General features: G+C 33.0%; 1 non-coding gene across 1 annotated transcript; it reads left to right on the top strand.

Annotated features, from left to right (window-relative positions):
• The first annotated feature begins 375 nt into the window (after positions 1–375).
• On the top strand, positions 376–482 carry LOC127133088 (small nucleolar RNA R71). The gene has a single exon (XR_007807083.1). It is a non-coding gene; the product is annotated as a small nucleolar RNA R71 (small nucleolar RNA).
• Positions 483–22,935: the final 22,453 nt, after the last annotated feature.

Below are 22,935 nucleotides of genomic sequence, written 5' to 3'. Positions count from 1 at the left end.
GGGACTCCTGCTAATATTTGGCATTCATGTGCAGTGTGTCCAAGGTTTCCACATAACTCACATTTTGGAGTTACAGCAGCCATGGTGGCTGCGGGTGGTATGGTCAAGTTGTCTAATTTTTGGACAAGGGCATCTACCTTTGCATGAACATGGTCAAGGCTACTGATTTCGTACATTCCACCCTTAGTCTGGGACTTTTCCACTGGAGTTCGTTCACCTCCCCATTGGCAATGGTTTTGGGCCATGTTTTCAATGAGTTGATAGCCTTCGGTGTATGACTTATCCATAAGTGCACCACCCGCGGCAGCGTCTATTGTAAGTCTTGTGTTATACAGAAGCCTATTATAAAACATGTGAATGATCACCCAGTCTTCTAGACCGTGATGTGGACATATTCTCATCATGTCCTTGTATCTCTCCCACGCTTCGTAGAGAGATTCCACATCTTTTTGCCTGAATCCGTTGATTTGAGCTCTCAGCATAGCAGTTTTGCTTGGCGGAAAGTATCGGGATAAGAAGACGTTCTTCAGCTCCTCCCAGGTTGTAACAGAGTTGGAGGGCAAGGATTGCAACCAAGCCTAAGCTCTGTCTCTTAGTGAAAAGGGAAAAAGGCGCAGTCTTATCGCATCTTGAGATACACCATTCGCTTTTACAGTATCGGCGTACTGCACAAACTTGGTCAGGTGTTCATTAGGATCTTCTGTTGGATTTCCAGCAAATTGATGTTGTTGGACGGCTGATAAGAGTGAGAGTTTCAGCTCGAAATCGTTTCGATTAATAGCGGGAGCAGCAATGCTGTTGTGAGGTTCTTGTTGAGATGAGGTAGCGTAGAATTTAAGAGGACGATTCTGGGGTCCTTCTTCAGCCGTGTTTGGTTTTTCTTCTGATTTAGGAGGAAAGGAGATATCGGGAATACCGTATTTTTGTTGATATTCGTGTATTCGGCGTCTCACGTATAGGAAACGTTCTAATTCAGGGATTGGTGGTGCTAAGTTATCGCCTTGTGAGCGAGTACTTGGCATACAATCAGGGAAAGAAAAAAAAGAGAAGATTAGTTTTTGTTTTTACCTTAGTCTATACTGTGCAACGAAAGAATCGCACTATTCGACTAAAACAGGTCCCCGACAACGGCGCCAAAAACTTGATGCTTGTCGTGGCTATATATAAAATATAGTCTGTCAGGTACTTGACTACAAGTGCACAGTCTAGTCGCTTTAGTTTTAAAAGATATCGATCCCACAGGGACCTATGGTCAAACTAGTGCTACTAACGTCACTATGTTTAGCTAAGGGAATTGATTAGTAGAAGTTCGGGGGTAATATAGTAAATCTAAGGGAAATTTTTGGTTTTAATAAAGAATTAATGGAAAGAATCAGTATGCAGCGCATTAATCGTCAGGGATTCGATAAGTTACCGGTGAATAGTTTGAATGCCAAATATCTCTCAATAGAAAATGTTTATTTAAAAGACTTTATCTCACACTCTCGTGGTTGTTGATTCGGCCTATAACTGTAAGTCAGAATGTACGCTCTCGCTATCCCATTTGAAGTCAAAATTACTTTTTGAAAATAAATAAGTTCTAATTGTTTTTAAAGTGCTCTCGCTGTTTTTAAACTCAATGCCTAATTTTTACTATCCAGCTCGAGCCTCACGCTCTCGCGATTGTTGGTTCTCACCTTAGTTAATTTCCCACTCTCGTGGCAAAATCGTGTTAAATAGCTTTTCACGCTTTTGTGATAAAGTTAATTAAATTTAGATTAAAAACTTCAGCCTAAAAGGTTATTTGAGAAAAAAGGTTTTCACTAGTTATTATTGAATCCCATCAAATTAAGTTGCTACATACCGATACCGGTAGTTTAGCTGGACATATTAAATAAAGCAGACACAAGGCATACACAGATCAACATTGTGGCAAACATGCTTTTAACAATAAAAATAATAATTCAATAAAAACCTGGAGATCGAAGTATAGAGTATAACGATTCTTGGAGCACTTGAACAGTCCTCCACAAGTCGGTAGGCTTTGCTTCTTCAATACAGATTACTACTAAAATAAAATAAAGTGTAGCAGTTCCCCAGTGTAGGAAACTACTACTATGGCTAACTGGAAAACTAACTGGAAAAAGGGAAACTATAAAAAGAATGATGAATACAATAAGGCAACGGAAAACAAGGTTGCTGAAAAGAAAGAAAAAATGCTGAATATTGGAAAGCTGAAAATTAAATTGCAGAGCGTAAATATCAAAGTAGGCGTCCCCAATTTTTCCCAATTGAGTCCTTTATATAGTGTCCATTAGGTCTTGGTAATTGAGAAAATCAAGGAACACTTGGTCTTGAGAGAGGAATCTGTGGGAAAAGTTTGTTGGAGGAGATTTAGGCACGTTTGGGTGCCTGTTGCTGACTGCTTCAAAGCGCACTTTGTGGCCGCGTGACGCTCGTCATGGGCCTGTGACGCTCGTCATGGGCCTGTGACGGTCGTCACAGTCTGGGTCGTGACGAGCGTCATGAATGTGTGGCGATCGTCACATCAGCAAAATCTGCATAATCTGTTTTTCTGGTTTTTCTGTGCTTTTTCACTTGTTTCTTCTTCTTTTTCTTCTTTTTCTTCCTTTTCTTCATTTTGCTCTTTAGTGTATGGAGATTCAAATATCTGCAAAAACAACACAAATAGTTGTGCAATAATTGGGATATTAATCGAAATGGTGTGATCTTTGGATGTAAATTAAGGCAATTATCTGATGTGTTTTCGCGTTATCAATTATCTGCGGTGCATTTCTCATCATGTGTACCCTCATTTACTCCTTATGAGCACTTGTATCTCCATGATCATCCTCATCATCCAACTCATCACGCAGAGAATGCATGGGTGATAAATGTGGCATGCTATATTGTCATACCCCAAAATTCACTCTACCATTCACAAGGATCATCTAGATCACTAACCCTAATCATTTGCACATCCTCGTAGGAATTCTTTTCATCTGCATAATCACCATCCAATACAATAGGACATATATCATGGATCCAATCTTTGTGCCTAAACATAGTGGAAACTATGGTTTCTCTGTAACTAGAGGTGGCTCAATAATCAAAACCTAATATGAGGGTAGTCCTTGATGGTTGTGCATTGTACGTGACATTGGGTGATTAAAATGTGGCTTCTTGGTGAAGCAAAACCTTAATTTGGTATCCTCACTTGATCATGGTGTCCCCAAATCCTAATTTATGTCCCATATCCATTGTGTGGCCTCAAAACCCTAATTTTATCTAGTTCACCATCATCCATTTATGCATGGTTCACTAGCTTGTTCAAGCTCTATTCAAGGATTTTGTTATTGGCTCATCTGGAGGATTCTCTGGTTGGATTGGATCCATTTCAAGTCATCACATGTTCATTTATTGCTTGATGGTACCTTTTGGTCCCAAGCCCATTCTCATGGCATCCAAAGTCCAACTTGGTACATCCATAACCATTTCATTTGATCATTTCATCTGATCATTACCAGTCTTGTTTGGTTCATCCATGCTTATCCATATTAGGGGTGTTCGTGGTTCATGAATTGAATTGAACCGAACCATATTAATGGTTCAATGCAGTTTTTAAAAACCACTTTAGCAAAAAGTGGTTAATTTGTTTAATCAATTCAATTCGGTTTAAAACCAATTCAGAACCGGTTCATAATTTTAAACCAGTTTAATTTATTTAAACCAGTTTAATTTATTTAAACCAGTTTAAAACCAATTTTTTAAAAAATTGGATTAATTTTTTCACCAAATTCCAAACTGGTTTTTTTATATATTTAAAAAAACTGTTTCTTTTTTGTTTTTATAATAAAATTGAATTCAAATCTGGATTTTTTAAAAACTGTTTCTTTTTTCTTTTTAAAAAAATTGAATTCATATTCATCAGCGAATGCCACAGCCGACAACTTTTTCTGCTATACACTTATATCATATCAGAAAATGGTCCACATACATAATCATGAACCATAAGTTCATCTTAATACATAGTTTCCATGATAAACTCATTGCACATTACAAATGAACATTCCAAAAATGAACCTAAACTAACATGTGACTAAAAGTTCTAAATTTTAATCTAAGCTCATAAGCATTAACATCCAATTTTCAACCACAATTTCCCATGGCCATCTTCTTCAAAGGCAATCCAAGCCATCTCCAACATGCAAAATCATCCATGCACGGCAATATGAGTTTCACCATGTGATATCATTCAATTCCAAGCAAAAAAAGAAAACAAGTTAGCATGAGGATAATGCCCTACTGCTACACCAGAACGAGACCAATAATTTGTCAGGAAAAAAATTAACACAAACATTGCCCTGCTAACAACATTATGCAAAATATGCAAAATAATACTAACTTTAAAATCAACTGAAATTCCACTATAAACTGATTCTCAAATTGACTTCGAAACTAACCTAAAACGAAATTACAATTTAAGTCCAAGTTCATTTCAAAATAGATCAATAACTACTGTATTTCACAAGCAGAAATTGAATTTAAATTTACATTTCGCGTGAATTTCATTTGAAACCATTCCACCTAACTTCTCAACATTTCAATCTAATAGAAAAAACCAATTTCCTAACTAACTATTCACACTAACCAAACCTGCACATTTTGATTCAAAAGAACAAATTGAGCTCCATGATAAGCTAACAAACGCACCACAGAGAGTCGAAACCTCACTAACAGATTTATTCATTTCCAACTAACTGATTAATTTCAACATCCACATACATAATCAGCAGCTAACAGAGATTAATTCCAATCCCATTCAGCAGAGATTGATTCATTTAGTAGCCGTGCAAAATGAGAAATACACTAACTGAAACATAAAGTAATATTGATCTGCACCAAATTGCAGAGAACAAAATCAGCAAAAGCACGCTCGGGCGCAAGATCCTGCAGAAGAATGAAGGACTAGATTATTAAAAGAATATATCAAGTGAAAAAAATCTTACCCTCAATCATCAACAACTGACACAAAGGATGAGCAACTTCCGGCATCTGGCGCAGAATATAGTTCTGCAAAAGAAAGAATGAAAATTTAACATGTAATAATAAAGTAATAAGACACTAGTTTTTATATCTTTTGACATCTTACCGTCCTCAATTCGATCAATATTATCGAGATCCTCACTACTAAGAAAAGATGGAACTACTCCTTTGAGCCAATCTTCAGTACACATAAGTGCTTCCACACTAGCCGATGTTAAAGAACTACAATATGCATCAAGGATTCTTCCTCCGGTACTGAAAGCTGATTCAAAGGCTACACTGGATATCGGTATGGCTAAAACCTCTCTTGCAATGCTTGCAAGTATTGGATATCGGCTTGAATTCACCTTCCACCACTCTAGCACATCAAAATTTGGAGGACGGTTTTCTACTTCTTCTTGAATATACTTCTGTAATTCTGTCTCTGATGTGCTGCACTCATCTGATTGGTAGAATTCAGCACAATGGTACGGATCATTAACTGCATTAAAACCACCTGATAGATTAACTGAACTACCTAGACGAGACACTGCCCTACCAGAGTATTCATCAAAAATAGACTTCAAATATGAACCCAACTTGGTTTTCAAATATTCTGCATCACTAGTATCATAAATCCTAGCTGCCATCCATACCACAAGCTTCAATTTACATCTAGGGTCTAATACCATTGCAATCAATAACAACATGTTAAGGTGGTCAGGTTTTCCCCAATATTTATTGTACTTTGCCTTCATCTTTATAGCCATTGACCTTACCTTTTGATCTTCCGAATTACACATGTTCAGAATGCTTCTTCCAACACCAAAAACCTCAAGCATATACATGTTGCTTGTCACATAAGAAGATCCTGAAATACGCTCTGTAGCTTCATGAAATATCTGTAGAAATGGAAGGATTAACTCAACATGCTCCCAATCTTCCGGTCTAGGCACTCCTTTGTCCTTACTCATTTCATTAAAATATTTCCGATCTCTGAATTCTAACTCTGTAAAGGTCTTATTATGTTTTAATGCACCCTTTAACATTAGATATGTTGAGTTCCACCGAGTCTCACAATCTCTCCCAACATAACATTTATATCCAATTGTTTCATGATCAATACATTTCTTAAATCTCTGAAACCTCGAAGGAGTACGCCTCACATACCTCACCGCTGCACGAATTATTACAATAGAATCATCAACTTCTTTCATCCCCTCCTTTACAATAAGGTTTAATATGTGGGCACAACAACGTGTATGAAGATATTCTCCATTCAAAACTATGCCATTCTGAGAGTGAAGCCATCTTTTGAGATGTTGAATTCCGACGTCATTTGAAGATGCATTGTCCACGGTAACACTAAGCACACGATTTAGTACCCAACCATTTAAGCACTTCTTAACTGTTTTGGCCATAATCTCTCCTGTGTAGTCTGTGACTTGAGTAAAATTCAAAATATTTTTTTGTAGCTTCCAATTGTTATCAATGTAATGCCCTGTGAGACACATGTAATTAGAGTCTTGGGTAGATGTCCATGTGTCTGTAGTGATACAAACTCGGCGACAATTTTGTGACAAAATAGTCTTCATCTTCGCTTTCTCCACGTCCCAATTCTTCAAAATATCACGTGCTAGTGTATTGCGTGATGGAAACTTAAATTTTGGTTGTAAGCCATAAATGAACCTATGTAAATATGGATGCTCTACCTTTTGAAACGGAAGTTCCATGGCTACAAACATTTTTGTCAAGTCCATTCGGCTAACTTCTTGGTCAAATTTGGGAGCTGAAGGAGATGAATTAACAACCGCTTCCCTATTTTCCATTGAGCTTGAAGATGGTTCATGCATCGTCACATTCACCGCATTGTCTGGATTATCACTACATCTTCTCAAATGAGCTAGCATAGCGCTTGTTCCACCATTATACTTGATTAAGGAGCCACAATGCTTGCATTTTGCTAACTTTGACATTTCTGTGTTCGACGGCATCGGTGTAAAATGATTCCATGATTCTGACCGATTTTTACGCTTTTAAGGCAACAAACCAGCATTATTAGAAACTGGAGGTGTAGAACCAATATGTTCTTCTGTCTCAAAGTCCATAACACTGTCATGACCATCCATGTCGAAGTTACTAGAATTTTGCTGAAAAGTTTTAAGCATCCGTCCGATCTATAAGGAGAAGCTAGCTGCAAAAGCCATAAGATAAATTGTTATTCACTTATATTCTTACAATAATCTTCTTTTGTTATGTAAATTAGAAGCAATTTCCAGCATGGTTTTTTCCAACAATAAGTATTTTACTTTAAAAAGCTATATTAGGCCTCAGTTACTATAATCCGAACATAAACATGGTATGTAAAAATGTCCTGATATGATTCATTATTAGTTTTCCTATCAAAATATAATACAGACCAATCTCTCGATAATGCTGGCCAGCTTTTCAACTATGTCAGCCTGTCTAAATAAGTTGTAAAATGCTTGAGATTGTCTGTCCCATCTCTTTCTGAAATCCTGTATATGTTGTAGAAGAATTATGAGAAACAAAACCTGAATGTTAATAACAAGACTTAGACTGATAATTTATGATAGAACAAGTTTAAGACTACCTTTACAATAACTTCAACTCCTGCCTCACGGAATTTCAGCAACTCCAAGGCATAACTGCAAGACTAGGAGATAGTTTTGTTAGATATGCAACGCAACACAAATAGTTTGAGGCTTCACCTTTATTTTATCTTAGAACATTAAAGACCTGAAAGGACAAGAAACAGAAACAAGATAGGAAAACAAAACTACGCAAGAGCACTAGCTCCTCTGGACAAAAACTTCTAAGTACTCTTTCTGTAACAAAATATAAGCAAAAAAGATCCAAAAAAAACTTTCTTCACTAATTACTAAATATTTTTCAACCCTACATTAATAAACATATCATGATTTAGTCACTCACCAGAAACTAAAATCACAAATTCCACTATGTTTTTCTACAGAATGAAAGCTGATGCAACTTAACAATTTTCAGTTAGTGTTTTTTTTTACAAAAGTTTATAATGTTAAGTTTTTTACTTTCACATACTCTTCTTGAGACCCTTTTTTTTCTTACAAAAGTTGATAATGTTAACTTTCAGTTCTTTACCTTCACACACTCTTCTTGATACTGCTGATTATAAATAGCAGTTATTTTTTTACTTGTATAGATTAGTTCAAAATTACCCAAAATTCACGAAATAAAATTTATTATACGCCATTTATTTCTTTGCTCAGTTTCAACAAAAAAATTGTCAAATTTGACAGAAACCAAACTAATAATTTGTAAATTTTCGCGAAGAAATATCTATCTCCAAATAAACTAATAATTTGAAAGAAAAAAAAAAGAAGCAAACCTAGTATAAAATACAAATTAAACTACTAGAACAGAATTACAGGGTAGGACATACCAAACAAAAGAATCAAACCATGATCCAAAAAAGTGAAATTGAGAGAAAAAAATAACAGGTTTACCTCAAAAAGAGTCGAGACAAGAGTTTCTACGAGCAAGATCCGAGTAGAGAAGGTGAAATCTGGTGAAATCGAAACCGAGTTAAATCGAAACCGAGTTAAATCGAAACCCAATGAAAATGGAACATATCGAAAATGAAATCGAGTGAAAGTTGAAATCAATTGAAATCGAAATCGATTCAAAACAAATAGAAGGTGAAATTGAAATTGATGTTGAGTTTGAATTGGAGAGATGATTTAGGGTTCATATTTCATATTTGGGGAAGAACACAAAATGGGAAAATGAAAATGTTACGATAATAGTAACTAACTAAAAAATATTAAAAGATTATAATTAAAATATTTATCATTTTAATATAATGATTTATTAAGTTTATTGAATTTGTGAAATAATAGTATTTATATTTTAGATAAAATTGTGGAAAAGTTTATAAGAGTTTAAACTGGTTTTTAAATTCAATTAGATTAATTGAATTGGTTAAAATAAACAATTCAATTTATTAACCATTTAAATGGTTTAAGTTTTTTATGGTTCAATTCAATTCAGATTAGATATTTGGATCAGTTAACCAAATTTTTGAACACTCCTAGTATCAAAGACTAAATCAAACAACATTACATAGATCAGAGTACATAGTGAGTATCATGTTCTAAAAATGGTTTGGATTTATAATTTAGTTATTATTTTAATACTTTATAATTTTTTTTATCTAATTAGTTTTAACTCAACCATATTATGGATACTTTGATGACTTCAAGTATTTTACAAGATAAATTGAATGAAATTAGGAGGATTGACTTCAACCATATCTGAGTGTCATTTTGGCTTATTTTCACATGACTTATCCCACCACTTCAAGTGCAACCTTGAAAATATGCATTTTGATGAACCAAAATTTTCAATTTAATACAAATACAAATATGATACTCACTAGTTTCAAAATTTCTTTATCACATATGATGATTAGTCACTAAAATATTGGTTGAAATATAATAAACATGATATATATGACATAAGTTGATATCGAATAATCAGACTAAAACATATCTTGATTTTAATAGAAAAAAATTGATTTAAATTAAAATAAAGATAAATGCGAGGAAAACTCAAATTTAAAAACAGGGGTGGACCTAGCGTATTGAATTCATTGATACACGTCATATTCTGTCCTATCCTTCCTCACCTGATTTACTTAAAATCACTAAATTATTCTTTTATTTATTAGCTTTATTATATATTTAACATTATTAAGATAATATGTTGTTTTTTATTTAATATTTAAAAAAATTATTTTTTTAAAATATAAATTGTATGAATGATTTAGGTTAATTTTTGATTTTTGATATTATGAAAAAGTGATATACAAATATTTTAAAAAGTTTAAATCCATTTTGTTTCGATGAAAAAGTTATAATTTATGAGGATGTGGATGAAACAAGAAATTTGTCCCCCATCGGGGACAGGAACTAGTGTTCAATAGTAATATTCAATTGAATTTATTTCATAGGCGTTGCATTTTTTTAAAGAGGAAAAATGTTCATCAGCGACTCGTGTTTCTTTGAATCTTCGTCAACAAATATTTGGCTTATAAAGCTTAAATATGATTTTGTAAGTATCATCAAATTTTTGACTTGTAGAGTTTTATTTTCCATCATTAATATTTGATCTACTAGATCGACTAATATGATTCGATAATCAATTATGACAGTCAGTGGTTCCAATCCTTTCTTAATCGCAATTGTAGGGATCGAAACGTAATTCTCCTTATTAAATCCAACATCAGTCATTATTGAACTAAATAACTTTGGTTGGCTTGGAGAGCTTTAACTCTAACCATGACCTTTTTTATTTTAGACTTTAATGCAATAAATTTTGTCTTTTGCTGGAGTTCATTTTATTTCAATTTTGTTGAGCTCTTAAAAAAACTAAGAGGAAAAAAAATATTAACTAAGAATAATGTATTTTTAAAATAATTAAAACAATTCTAAATACTTTAATTTTTTTAAATGCCCACGGTTATTTATTTTAAAAACAACTTTTTTCTTAATAAGTTTAAATGAATTTTTTTAAAGTATTTGTTTGATCGACAATATGTGAAAAATAAGTTAGCAGCCACAAAGAAAAAATATATTCCCTCTTCATTTTATTATAAATCATTTTGAAAAAAAATTGAATCAAGATTTTATAATAGTGAAAAATTATTAAATATTTTTTTATTATACACTCAAGCATTAATTATTTCTTTTTCTTTCAATATTAAAATTTTATATTTTTAATACCATTAATAAAAGATTATTCTTAAAAAATATATTTATAGTTTAAGACGTGTGAAAATGTTAAAATGATTTATTAAAAAAACGGAGACAATATTACATTTGTTTCAAAATTAATGTCATTCACACTTTTTAAAAAATTATTATTATTTTTTCAATTGTGTCCTTTAATTATTACTCTCTACATTATTTTCAACACATTAATAAGGTTATTTTAGTAAAAGTGCAATGTCAGGAATATTTAGGATTGGTAAATGGGCAATGCCCGTTCCGTTTAGGCCTCTCCCGCAAAATCCCGGAAAAATGGGATGGAGTGAGACGGGACAGACATATTTAAGAATTCAACACACACACATATATATATATATATATATATATATATATATATATATATATATATATATATATATATATATATATATATATATATATATATATATATATATATATATATATATATATATATATATATATATATATATATATATATATATATATATATATATATATATAATGTTTTATCTTGAAAAAACGACATGGGACTTCAACAGTATTTCTCTCAATATTTTCTGCATCATTGACTTTGATTGACTTTGTTGGAAAACTTGATGTGTATTTGAAAATGTCATCCGTATTAATTAATGGAAGTTAATTAGGTGAAATTTAATGAATTAATATTAATTAATTATTAATTGATAAATATAACGTGTCACTCATCAAAATCTAATTTTAACCTAATTTTGACTAAGTAACTCCCTCCCACTATTTTTTCTCCACCAAGTTGAATCATTTACCCATAAATAAGGTTCCTCAGTTCAGTTGCAAATTACTCCAGATTTCTGAATTTTTAGAATCTCTCTTCTCCCTCTTTATTCTCTTTATCTCAAATTATTTCCATTCTTCTTTATTTTTTGAGTGACTTATTGTCCCATCAACGACTAAATTTTTTCAGATACTACGAGTGGTTTAAACACCATCTGAAGGTGTATTTCTTTGAATGATTTATTATAGTGCAACTGATAATCGTAAAATTGAACGAGTTATTTTATCCTGGAGACGTCGTCGAAACTCGACAGCATCGCATAATTATTGGCTTTACGGTGAAACGTCTTAAAGAAAGCGATCAAGTACGCGACTCATCCCGATAATTTTCTTTGTGGAAAATTTTTCAAAACCTAAAACAACAATTTTAAGATGTTGCTTTAACTTCCATGGCTACTGAGGAAATTATCGGTACTACTGCGGTCGCTGCTGTCTCTGACAAACCATTCAAGTTTGAGGGTTTTCATTTCAAACGTTGGCAAGCTAAGATGAAAATTTTCTTAACTTTAAAGAAGGTTGTCCATGTTCTGACTGAGGATATCTCTGTTGCTCCTTCTGGATCATCCGGACAAACTAATGGTAAGAACTCTGCATATTCAAATGGAATTGCTAAAACTAATGAATCTGCGAGCAATTTACAATTCAGGAAAGAAATCGGCTTATGGCATGAGAGTGACTATCTTTGCAAAAATCAAATTTTGAACAGTCTTGTTGACGATCTGTATGATTATTATAGTAATTGTAAGACTGTTAAATAGGTATGGGAACCTCTGCAGAAGAAATATGATATTGGAGAAGTAGGTGCAAAGAAATATGATGGTAGTCGCTACTTGAACTATAAGATGGTGGATGAAAGGTTTGTGGAATATCAAAGCCACAAAATTAAAAAAAAATCCCATGAAATCATAACTGAAGGCATGCCCCTCGATGAACAATTTCATATTGTTGTTATAATTGACAAACTGCCCCCTGGTTGGAAAGATTTCAAAATTTTGCTTCAACACAAAACAAAAGAGTTTTCAATCGAGACTCTGATCACTCGCCTCCGAATTGAAGAGGAAGCTAGGAGACAAGATCAGAAAGATGAAATGTTAGTTGTTTCTAACAACAACAAGAGATTCATTGTGGTTCTGAAGCCTACGGGCAAACCATTAAAGAATCAGAACCACAATAATGTGAACCGAATTAAGAATGGGAATCACTCAAGTGCCTCATATGCTTTGATTGCTAGACAACAACCACCACCTCAGAGAAATGACGCTTCGATCTTTACTTGCTTTAATTATGGAAAACCGGGTCATATGGCTAAGAAATGTAAGAACAGACCTAAACCTACGGGCTCTAATGCACAGGTCAAACTGACTGATGAGCAATTCATTGTTATGATCACTGAAATCAACATGGTAGATGGAAGTGATGGTTGATGGATAGACACTGGCACCTCACGTCATGTTTGTTATGATTGTGCTATGTTTAAGACATACATGAATGCTGAAGATAAAAAAGTGATATTGTGAGATGCTCACACCACTAATGTCATTGTAATTGGAGATGTTGAGATGAACTTCACCTTAGGAAAGACTTTGATCTTGAAGGACGTCATGCATGTTCCTGAAATTAGGAAGAATCTTATTTCTGGTTTTCTTTTAAATAAGACAGGGTTTAGTCAGTCTATTGGGGCATATTTGTACACCATCACTAAGACTGGTATTTTTGTTGGGAAAGGGTATGCCATTGATGGCATGTTTAAGTTGAATGTTGAATTGAATAAAATTTCTCCTTTTGTTTACTCTTGGTGTGGTTTTAATATTTGGTATGCTAGACTTTGTTATGTTAATAAGCAAGTTATTTCTAATGCATGCAACATAGGCCTAATCCCTAAATTAAATGTAAATGATTCAAACAAATGTGAATATTATTTCGCATAAATCAATCATTAAAGAATTTGCTCCCCTAGATCTTATAGACTCTGATATATGCGAATTAGATGGAAATTTAACTAGAAATAGTAAACATTATTTTACCACTTAGTAAGAAAAATAAAAGTGAATTTGATCAATCATTAAAGACTTCTTGACGATTGTTCTGATTATACTTATGTGTACTTAAAGAAGAATAAAAGTGAAGCGCTTGACATGTTTAAGATGTATGTAACTGAAATTGAGAATCAATTTAGTAAGAAGATTAAGAGATTTCGTAGTGATAGGAGAACTGAATACGATGATGGGTTATGTAATGATTTTTATATTAAACATGGAATTGTACATGAAACAATTGCTCCATATCTCCTGAAATAAATGGTAAAGTAGAATGAAAGAATGGAACTCTTATTGAACTTGTTGTTGCAATTATGATGAATTCTGGTGTTGCACCTCACTGGTGGGGGGAAGTTTTATTGACTGTTTTCTATGTCCTGAATAGAGTTCCCAAGTCAAAAAGTAAGATCTCTCCCTATGAGATATTAAAGAAAAGACAACCAAACTTGTCTTATTTGAGAACTTGGGGTTGTTTGGCTTATATCATTATTTCGGATCCCAAACGAGTTAAACTCGCTAGTAAAGCCTATGAATGTGTATTCATTGGGTGTGCAACAAACAGTAAGGCATATAGGTTTTATGACCTAAATGTAAAAGTGGTCATAGAATCAAATGGTTCTGAATTCTATGAAGACAAACTTCCTTTCAAATCGAGAAATAGTGAGGACACTCAATCGAGTCACATTCCCGTGATTAGAAGCACAAAAAGCGATGACAATGTAGAAACAGAACTTCGATGAAGTAAAATAGTAAGAATTGCTAAAGACTATGGGCCCGATTATGTCGGTTATAATGTAGAAGAAGATCCAATACATCTTCAAGAAGTCTTGTCATCTCTAGATGCAGATTTATGGCAAGAGGTTATTAATGATGAGATATAATCTTTAGAAACTAACAAGACCTGACACTTAGTAGACTTGCCTCCTGGTTGCAAACCAATCAGTTGTAAATGGGTTTTGAAATAGAAACTAAAACTTGATAGAACTATTGATAAATACAAGGCTCGCATTGTAGCCAAGGGTTTTAAACAAAGAAAAAACATAGATTTCTTCGACACCTTTTCTCCATTCACTAGAATTACATCCATCAGGATACTTATTTCAATAGTTGTTATTTATAAATTAATAGTACACCAAATGGATGTTAAAATAACTTTTTTAAATGGTGTCTTAGAAGAAGAAATCTATATGTAACAACTAGAAGGGTTTGTGATCTATGGACAAGAAAACAAGGTTTGTAAGTTAGACAAAAAAACCCTCTAATAGAACTCATAACAACCTTCCAATATGAAATCACAACAACTAATAAAAACAATCATGGATACTTAGTTTGTTCGTCCAAATCGAGTTACCACCTAGCTTTCAGTTAACTGCATTCATTTCCACTAACAGAAAATCGAATCAATACTTATCCATTAACCTCACCATTTGGGCCTATAAATCAAACTTAATCTAATATGGCAACATTACTGGACATTGGTCCATCTAGAAAAATCAATTTCATAAATCATTTAGAAATTTACACTCTTCAAAACCCAGATTCCTCATTTCACAACAATCCTAACTGCTTTATAACCACTCAACCTCCTAGCAAAATTTTCCAACTAACTTTTATAACAACATATAACCATCCCATAACTGTTTTCAAACAAGCTTCTAACCTCCAGCTTCCTCTTCAATCCTTTAACAACTTAACCAAATTTAATAGAACTTTACAAATGGTAACAAATTTTCTAACAAAATCAATAGTATATCAACAATCATCAACACCTATATAAGTAGAATTCCCTTCACATTTCAGTCCCCAACTAATTTTCTCGTTCTCACGATCAATTAACCACTCGTTCTCTCATCTTTCACTTCTCATAATCTCAGAATTCACATTTCATCACAATCACTGCAAATAGCTCGCATTTCTCATAATCTCATAACACTCATCACATTGAACTCAATTCATCATCACCTTCAACAATCATTCCTCACGACACATCCACAACAACCTCACTTTGATCCTCAATTCACAATAACTCATGCATAGCAAGAATACAACAATTTCACGTTTGTTTTCATACATATGGACTAAAGAAAGAAGAAAAAGGCAGAATCAGTGAAGAAAGAAGAGAGACTCAAGGAGTTCATACCTGTATCATCTTCGCCTTCATCCTCGGGTTTCAACTCATACTGGAATTTATTATCCTTGGAGGTAGGTTCGCAGTTCTCCCTGTTTGCTTTCATTTGGGTTACTTACATATGATTTAGAGCGTGGGGAATCAAAGCCCCAACAACGTGGGCTTTGATTCCTTTGATTTAGGGTTTTAATTTGAGTCTCTCGCGTTAGGGTTCTTGAAGTTCTTCTCTCGATTTGCACAACTCACGTAGAATTAGAGGATTTCATGAATAGATTCGGATTTAGGGATTGAAATTGAGTAAGATGATGTTACTTATTTGAATTTGTGAGTGCCTCCTCTGTTGAGGACAACCTCGGCACGACGGAGGGAGAACGGAAACAAGAATGTGAACTGAGATTGAAGAGAGAGAGAGAGAGAGAGAGAGATAACACATTTCACTTTTGACCTGAGGTTGTTTATGCTCATTCATCACACGCGCTTTATCCATAGCCATTAAATGCATTGACTTATTCCAGTTTCTGACTCACTACCGACTACAATCCATGTCAATATGCCTTATCCGTTCTCTCATGGGTCAGATTCCATTGGGCCCTTCTGTTTGGGCTTAAGGCCAAATTGTTGAATTTACATTGTTTCATCCAAGCACCCCCTGACTCAGCATGCATTCGTGATTAGGCTTGTGGTATCCTAGGCCCATGCGCCTGGATTGCATTTTGTTTCACACCTATTTCCAGATTAGCACCCCCTGGCCCATTAGTTAAATTTAGTGGATTTCCTTTGTTTTTTCTTTACATTGTCCTCTCTTGATTTTTTTTCTTTTAGTATTTTTGGTTTTAATCATTTTTTACCATGTTAGAAATAATAAAATGATGTTAGTTGTTAGTTAATTTTCATGTAGAAATTAATTTGTTAGGTGATTGTCTTGATAATCCTTTTAGAAAAATACCAAAAAAAATATTTGATTAACATGTAATTTTGATTTAGTAAATCATGTTAATTCTTGGCCTTTTTTATTCATGTTTAGATAGATGAATTGATTTAATTCCATACTATTCATTTCAATCCTTGACTTTTAATGGAATTAATTTTTCATGTTCATGTATTGGTTGATTTAAATTCCATTTTTAATTGATAAATCTCTTTGATTTTGGCTATTGAATCCAAATTGAAAATGGCATTTCAATTTGATATAACGTTAGCATGTCCATTATTTTCACCATGATCTCTATATCATTATATCATTTCATCATAGAATTGCATGATTCATTTGTGTTAGCATTTTAATTCCATTTGCTTCATATTGTTTAACTAACCTCATTTGTTGTTTGTGTCCACATATGAATTTGAGCTTCAAGTACAATCTAACATATCCCATTGCCTTTAATCTATTCAATTGATTTTTATTGTATGGAGTATCATGCCACTTGTATGTTTTAGGCATGGTACATGGTTTGTATTTATTTAATTCATTTCCATTTCCTTTTATGTTGTATTGCTTACATCTCCCCATAGTGGGTTATATGTCCACTCACCCCGTGAAAGTGTAATAGTCTAGGTTTATTCCTTTATTAGTTCATCATGCATTATAATTAAAAAGATAAAAACAAATGATAAAAATAAACCATTTCAAAAGAAACAAAAGTTACTTGATCCAAACTTTTTCATAATTCAAATCTCTTTTTGGATGAAAAGTGTGTTTAGGATAATATTGTCCTCTCAACTCCCGAGTTTTTGGACTGTTGACCGTATCTAGCCAATGGTCTGATGCTTGTCTCCGCACTGAAATCAACCCCAACAAATCAAATCATCTTTTGCCTCAGTTCATTTCTCTTCAAACCTTTCAAAAAGGACGTGTTACTTTCGTTCTACCATGAATGACGCTTAAGCCTCCATATGTGGGCAAGTAATGTTTAACTGCTAAAGTGTGATCCAAGCGTATCCATTTTACTGCAAACAAATAAATACTTCCTTCTCCCATGACAGAGTATACAAGCAAGTGAACAGTAACACGCGAACATCAACATTGTTCAGTAAAAACAACCAAACACATACTCTGTTTGTGAGCAGAACTACGGAGCTCTTATTTCCTTATTGCACGTATGAGGGTACGTAGATACAAGGGCCCAAATCCTTGGCAAGCACACTAAATTAAAACTTATTATTTCCCTCATCTCACTTTATTCATCTCATTCACTGATAGCGAGCAACATACATATAAACAACATCCATACGCATTGATACAAGCAACTGGTTTCCATGGAGTACCATGGATATGATGGGTGTTAATACCTTCACCTTGCATAACTGACTTCTGAATTCACTCTTGGTTGCGAGACCATTCTCATTTGGGGTTCTATCGTTATTTTCCCTTTCCATTAGAATAAATAAAATCCGGTGGCGACTATGTATTTTTCGCGGCGCAACATATATCCACCTATCTCCATATATTACATAGGCACATCCACGGAATATGGAAAGATAGGTCAACTCAGATGCAAGGAAGGCATAGGAAAAGATGTTAGATGCAGGGTGCTAGGTCCACCCGACTGCATAAAAGATGTATATCCAGGAGGACTAATAAAAGCTGGCGCGGATGTGAGTGGGAATATAGAAAAAAAATCAGGCGTGGATAGTAATCCAATGAAAGATCCAGATATGGGTGAAGTAGGATGCATAGGTGATGGAGTAGGATGCATAGGCGGTGGAGGTGGACGAGCCCCATGACTCGAAAGTGGCATAGGAATAAACAAAGATGAAGCAAGAACCTCTTCTACCATGAATCTTTTGCAACATGTCTTATGACCTTTTTCCTCGGTTTGGGGTGGCATTTTTTTCTTAATTAGGCATGCATGCATGTAACTAATCGATGGTTGTTCACCCGTGCTTTAAAAATAGTAGGTATTAAATACCCTATTTCGAAAAACATTATAGGTTAGACAAGGTGGCAAGTATTAACCAAAAATAAATATATACTTATTCAATATATGTTTTAACTTCAACATGGTTAATCAACACATGAACATGAGCATATTGCATTTCTTTTTCAGACAGCCAATGCATAATTGTCTTTCTAGAAGGACGATCGGGATGACCGAAAACTGATAGGGTGATTTGATTTATTTCACTAAAGTGAACTTCATTCCTTATGATTCTTGGAGTCAACATCATGTGATTTAAATAATGACAACAAAAATGTGATGTATCTCGATGCAAGTAATGCGCACATATTGATCTCTCAACTCTTGCCTTATTTTTCACTGATCGCTTTGAATCACCCATGAATCATTCAAATGGATATATCCATCTATATTGAACAGGTCCATCAAGGTAAGATTCATAAGCAAGATGCACAAGGAGATTCTCCATAGAATCAAAGAAACATAGCGAAAATATTTGCTCTAACTTTCAGAGAATGACAGGAATATTTTGGTCTAATTAATGATGTTGTCTACTCTTAAAGTTGACACACAAATATCTTTAAAAAATTATTTGATCTTAAATTATAAATTACACGAGATATGTCCTTTATACAATTAAGAACTACAATGAGATTCTAACACCACTAGTCCGCAGATTTTAATCAGCACTGAAACTGAATTACGTTCCCACTCTAACAAAACCTAAATCGCTACCAACAAGAATTAATGATAAACTACACTAAGAAATAATAACCTAAACATGCAATAACCTACAAAAATTAAAATGGTCGCGCGCGCGAGAGAGAGAGAGAGAGAGAGAGAGAGAGAGAGAGAGAGAGAGAGAGAGAGAGAGAGAGAGAGAGAGAGAGAGAGAGAGAGAGAGCATTAGGATTTATAATGCTCTATCATCCTCGTAGGAGCCTACTCCACTCTTCAATGGTTTCCCATTGGAAATTGCTTTCTTTCACTATGTCTTGAAAATATTACACGAGTTCATACAATCACCAATCCACAATAATATTGAGAAAAATTAATCTCATATCTGGATTTTGACTTGTATAGAGTTTGACGTTAAACTCTCTACGAAAGCATTTCTCAATTATCACTTCTTGAATCTTCCATTTCATCAATCTTCTCACAGTCTTCGTGTGTGGCAATTACCCCTGATCCCACCGATTTTTGGAGTGGTGAACTGTCTGAAGATTGAGAATAACTTATACCCTATATGTAGGCTTCCACACAGCACTACAAAGGTCGGTCAAATGGTGTTGGCTGGGATATAGGTAGATCCTAATGTATGACTTTCAGTATATGTTACCCTTCCAAAATAGTAAGAACACTTATTATTTTCAGCTGATTTCTCCCGGTAAATGACCCCTCTTATGTTTTATGACAAAGACAATGTATTTGTTGGTAAAGTTTATATAAGTGGTGAGTTTATTTAGATAACTTGATATGCTAGAAATGATAATTTTCTATTGATAATAACAATCATTAATTTTGTCCATATTACAAATTACATTTCATGTTGTATTTATATCAATCAAAATGCTAAATAGCTATTCACTTCTATCATTGATGCATATCATATTTCTCTTTTGTCATATTTGATTCTATAAAGTTAAAGGGGAGAGTGATGCAGTATTATTTTTTGTGAAAATGTGTGAATTTGGGCGGTTGAAAATCCCATTATTTACCAAAACAAAACCGCCATTTTATTCTAAGTAAGTTACGGCGTTTTGTGTGGTGGTTAGTATGAAACCTCCCTTTTTTACTTAGTGCAGCCAAATTTACGAAATCATGGCGGTTGTAACTGCGGTAATAGTACTTTAAATTATGGCGGTTGTAACCTCCATTTATTCTAGTTTTTTTGTAGTGACTATTAGTACATGACACTTTGTTTAGTTGCTATGTTGTTTCCATCCTTCAAGATGAAACTGTAATCGAGCAGCTCAAAGGTCACTGGGAATAGGAAAAGGTATTTTTCCCACATTATTTATGGGACAAGTTAAATAATTGCACACACGTGACTCTTGTTTTTCTTTTACAATGTTATTCCTTTCATTGCCATTAAAAAACATTAAACCTTCCTTTAATGTTTTTGGTGTTTATATTATTATATTGGACTGTTTTACTGCATGGCTTTTTGAAGTGGTATTATTTGGCATGGCTTATTGCACTGTTCTACTGCACTGGTGCACTGGTGCTTTATATTGAAATATCTTTATATGGTTTTTCAGTAACTTATGAATTTTCAATGACATTTTAACTATAGATTATCAGCGACATTTTCAGTGTATATATTTATCAAATAATTTAACAATTTATGGATTATGGCCAGTTTATACTTAAACACGCAACAAAACATGATATATAACAAACCATTACTTTATTTGTTCCAAATTCCAATTCGGATCCAAATATTCATATTCACCCGTGCCATTTATTTTCAAAATGAATTCATTTTTATTTAATAGTTGGCTAAACTATAATTTTATAGTATATTTATATTTGTCAAAATAACTTTAATGTTCATGTTTTAAAAAATATATATTTATTAATGTATTAAACATAAATATTTTTTTATTTTATATTTGATTACTATTTATTTTCGATTTGTTATGTACATAACATATTATTTTATAAATATCTATTTAAAATATACATTATTTTACTTTTTTATCTATGACCAAATTTTAATTTTAATATATATATATATATATATATATATATATATATATATATATATATATATATATATATATATATATATATATATATATATATATATATATATATATATATATATATATATATATATATATATATATATATATATATATATATATATATATATATATATATATATATATATATATATATATATATATATATATATATATATATATATATATATATATATATATATATATATATTTAATTTATGCATTTTGATTTTTTTACAACATTTTCTCATTTGACTGATTTATGTATAACACATCATTTATTATTATTTAAAAATCTCAATTAAATAATTCTTGGCTTATAAATTTTCTATTCAACATAATTTTTTTATAGCAATATTGTACAACAATTATCTATTTATTTAATTATTCAAAAGTATAAAAAAATTCATAACAGTTCCGTGTACCACATCATCAGTATTCATGCATTCCGTGGAGTATCCCTCTGGTTTATAACAAAGTTTCTAGAAAAGCAAAAGAATAAGGCACTTATTTGTGTGGTACTCGTGAAGAGGGAGGTGAGTACGACAATTTTAATTAATTGTAGGAATACGCATGTGAAGAATTAAGCAAGCCACGCCGTGGAAATATACTTGGGAAACATAGGGCCACGACATAGAGAGAAAAACATAGTATCGTAATAGAAATGTTTCTGCTTAAAATTTAGTACTTGTTAAAGAGAATAATTAATATGTATACTCATTGTAAAACATTTTACACATTCAATTCATCATTATAATTCGATTGCATTATTTTAGTGATGATTAGAATAAAAGTTAAATTTTTTACAGCATCCAACGTCTCAGATTAATTGATGTAAATTCTTTTTAAACATTTTAATTAAATTTATTTTTTAATAATTTTGATTTTTCTTTATATAATTTGGGATTCAACCCTACATGCTGAGTGTACTCCTGGATGACATCTACGCCGATATGCTGCGACACAACCAAAGAATGGAAGAACGCCAAACGGAAATGATGCAAGCGATCCAGCAAATACAGCGGGATCAACACGATTACGCTAACTGGCATGATCAGGGGATGACGGAGCTTTCGGACCATTATTGTATGTTATCAACCCAATATACAGTACAACAAACCTAATTGTATGTTATCAACCCTAATCTAGATGGCACCCATTCAAAAAATGATTATCTGTAGTTTGATTGTGTGTATGCATAGATGTAATTGAAGATGATGAGAATGCTTTAAAATCCTGGATTCATGCAAGTTTTACTCACTCTAGACACCTTACTAGAGAATGATGCATGTATCGGGTATATATATGGCCGCAAGTATAAATCAAAGGACATGCAAAAGGAAAAATGAAAAGAATGCAAAAATTCAAGATTTTAGGTTTATGGGTCGATCTATCAAAGCTATGTGTCGACCTATAAAGGTCTTAGGTCGGCCTATAAGAGGCAGAACATGGACAGTGGCTACAGGCTTCAAAATTGAAGCATGTGTGTCGACCTATGCATTATATGTTTCGACTTATGCTAAA

Source organism: Lathyrus oleraceus, chromosome 3 (assembly GCF_024323335.1).
Source record: "Lathyrus oleraceus cultivar Zhongwan6 chromosome 3, CAAS_Psat_ZW6_1.0, whole genome shotgun sequence".
NCBI lineage: Eukaryota > Viridiplantae > Streptophyta > Magnoliopsida > Fabales > Fabaceae > Lathyrus > Lathyrus oleraceus.
Note: the sequence above shows the minus strand (reverse complement) of the source record. Positions and strands in the feature narration are given on the sequence as shown.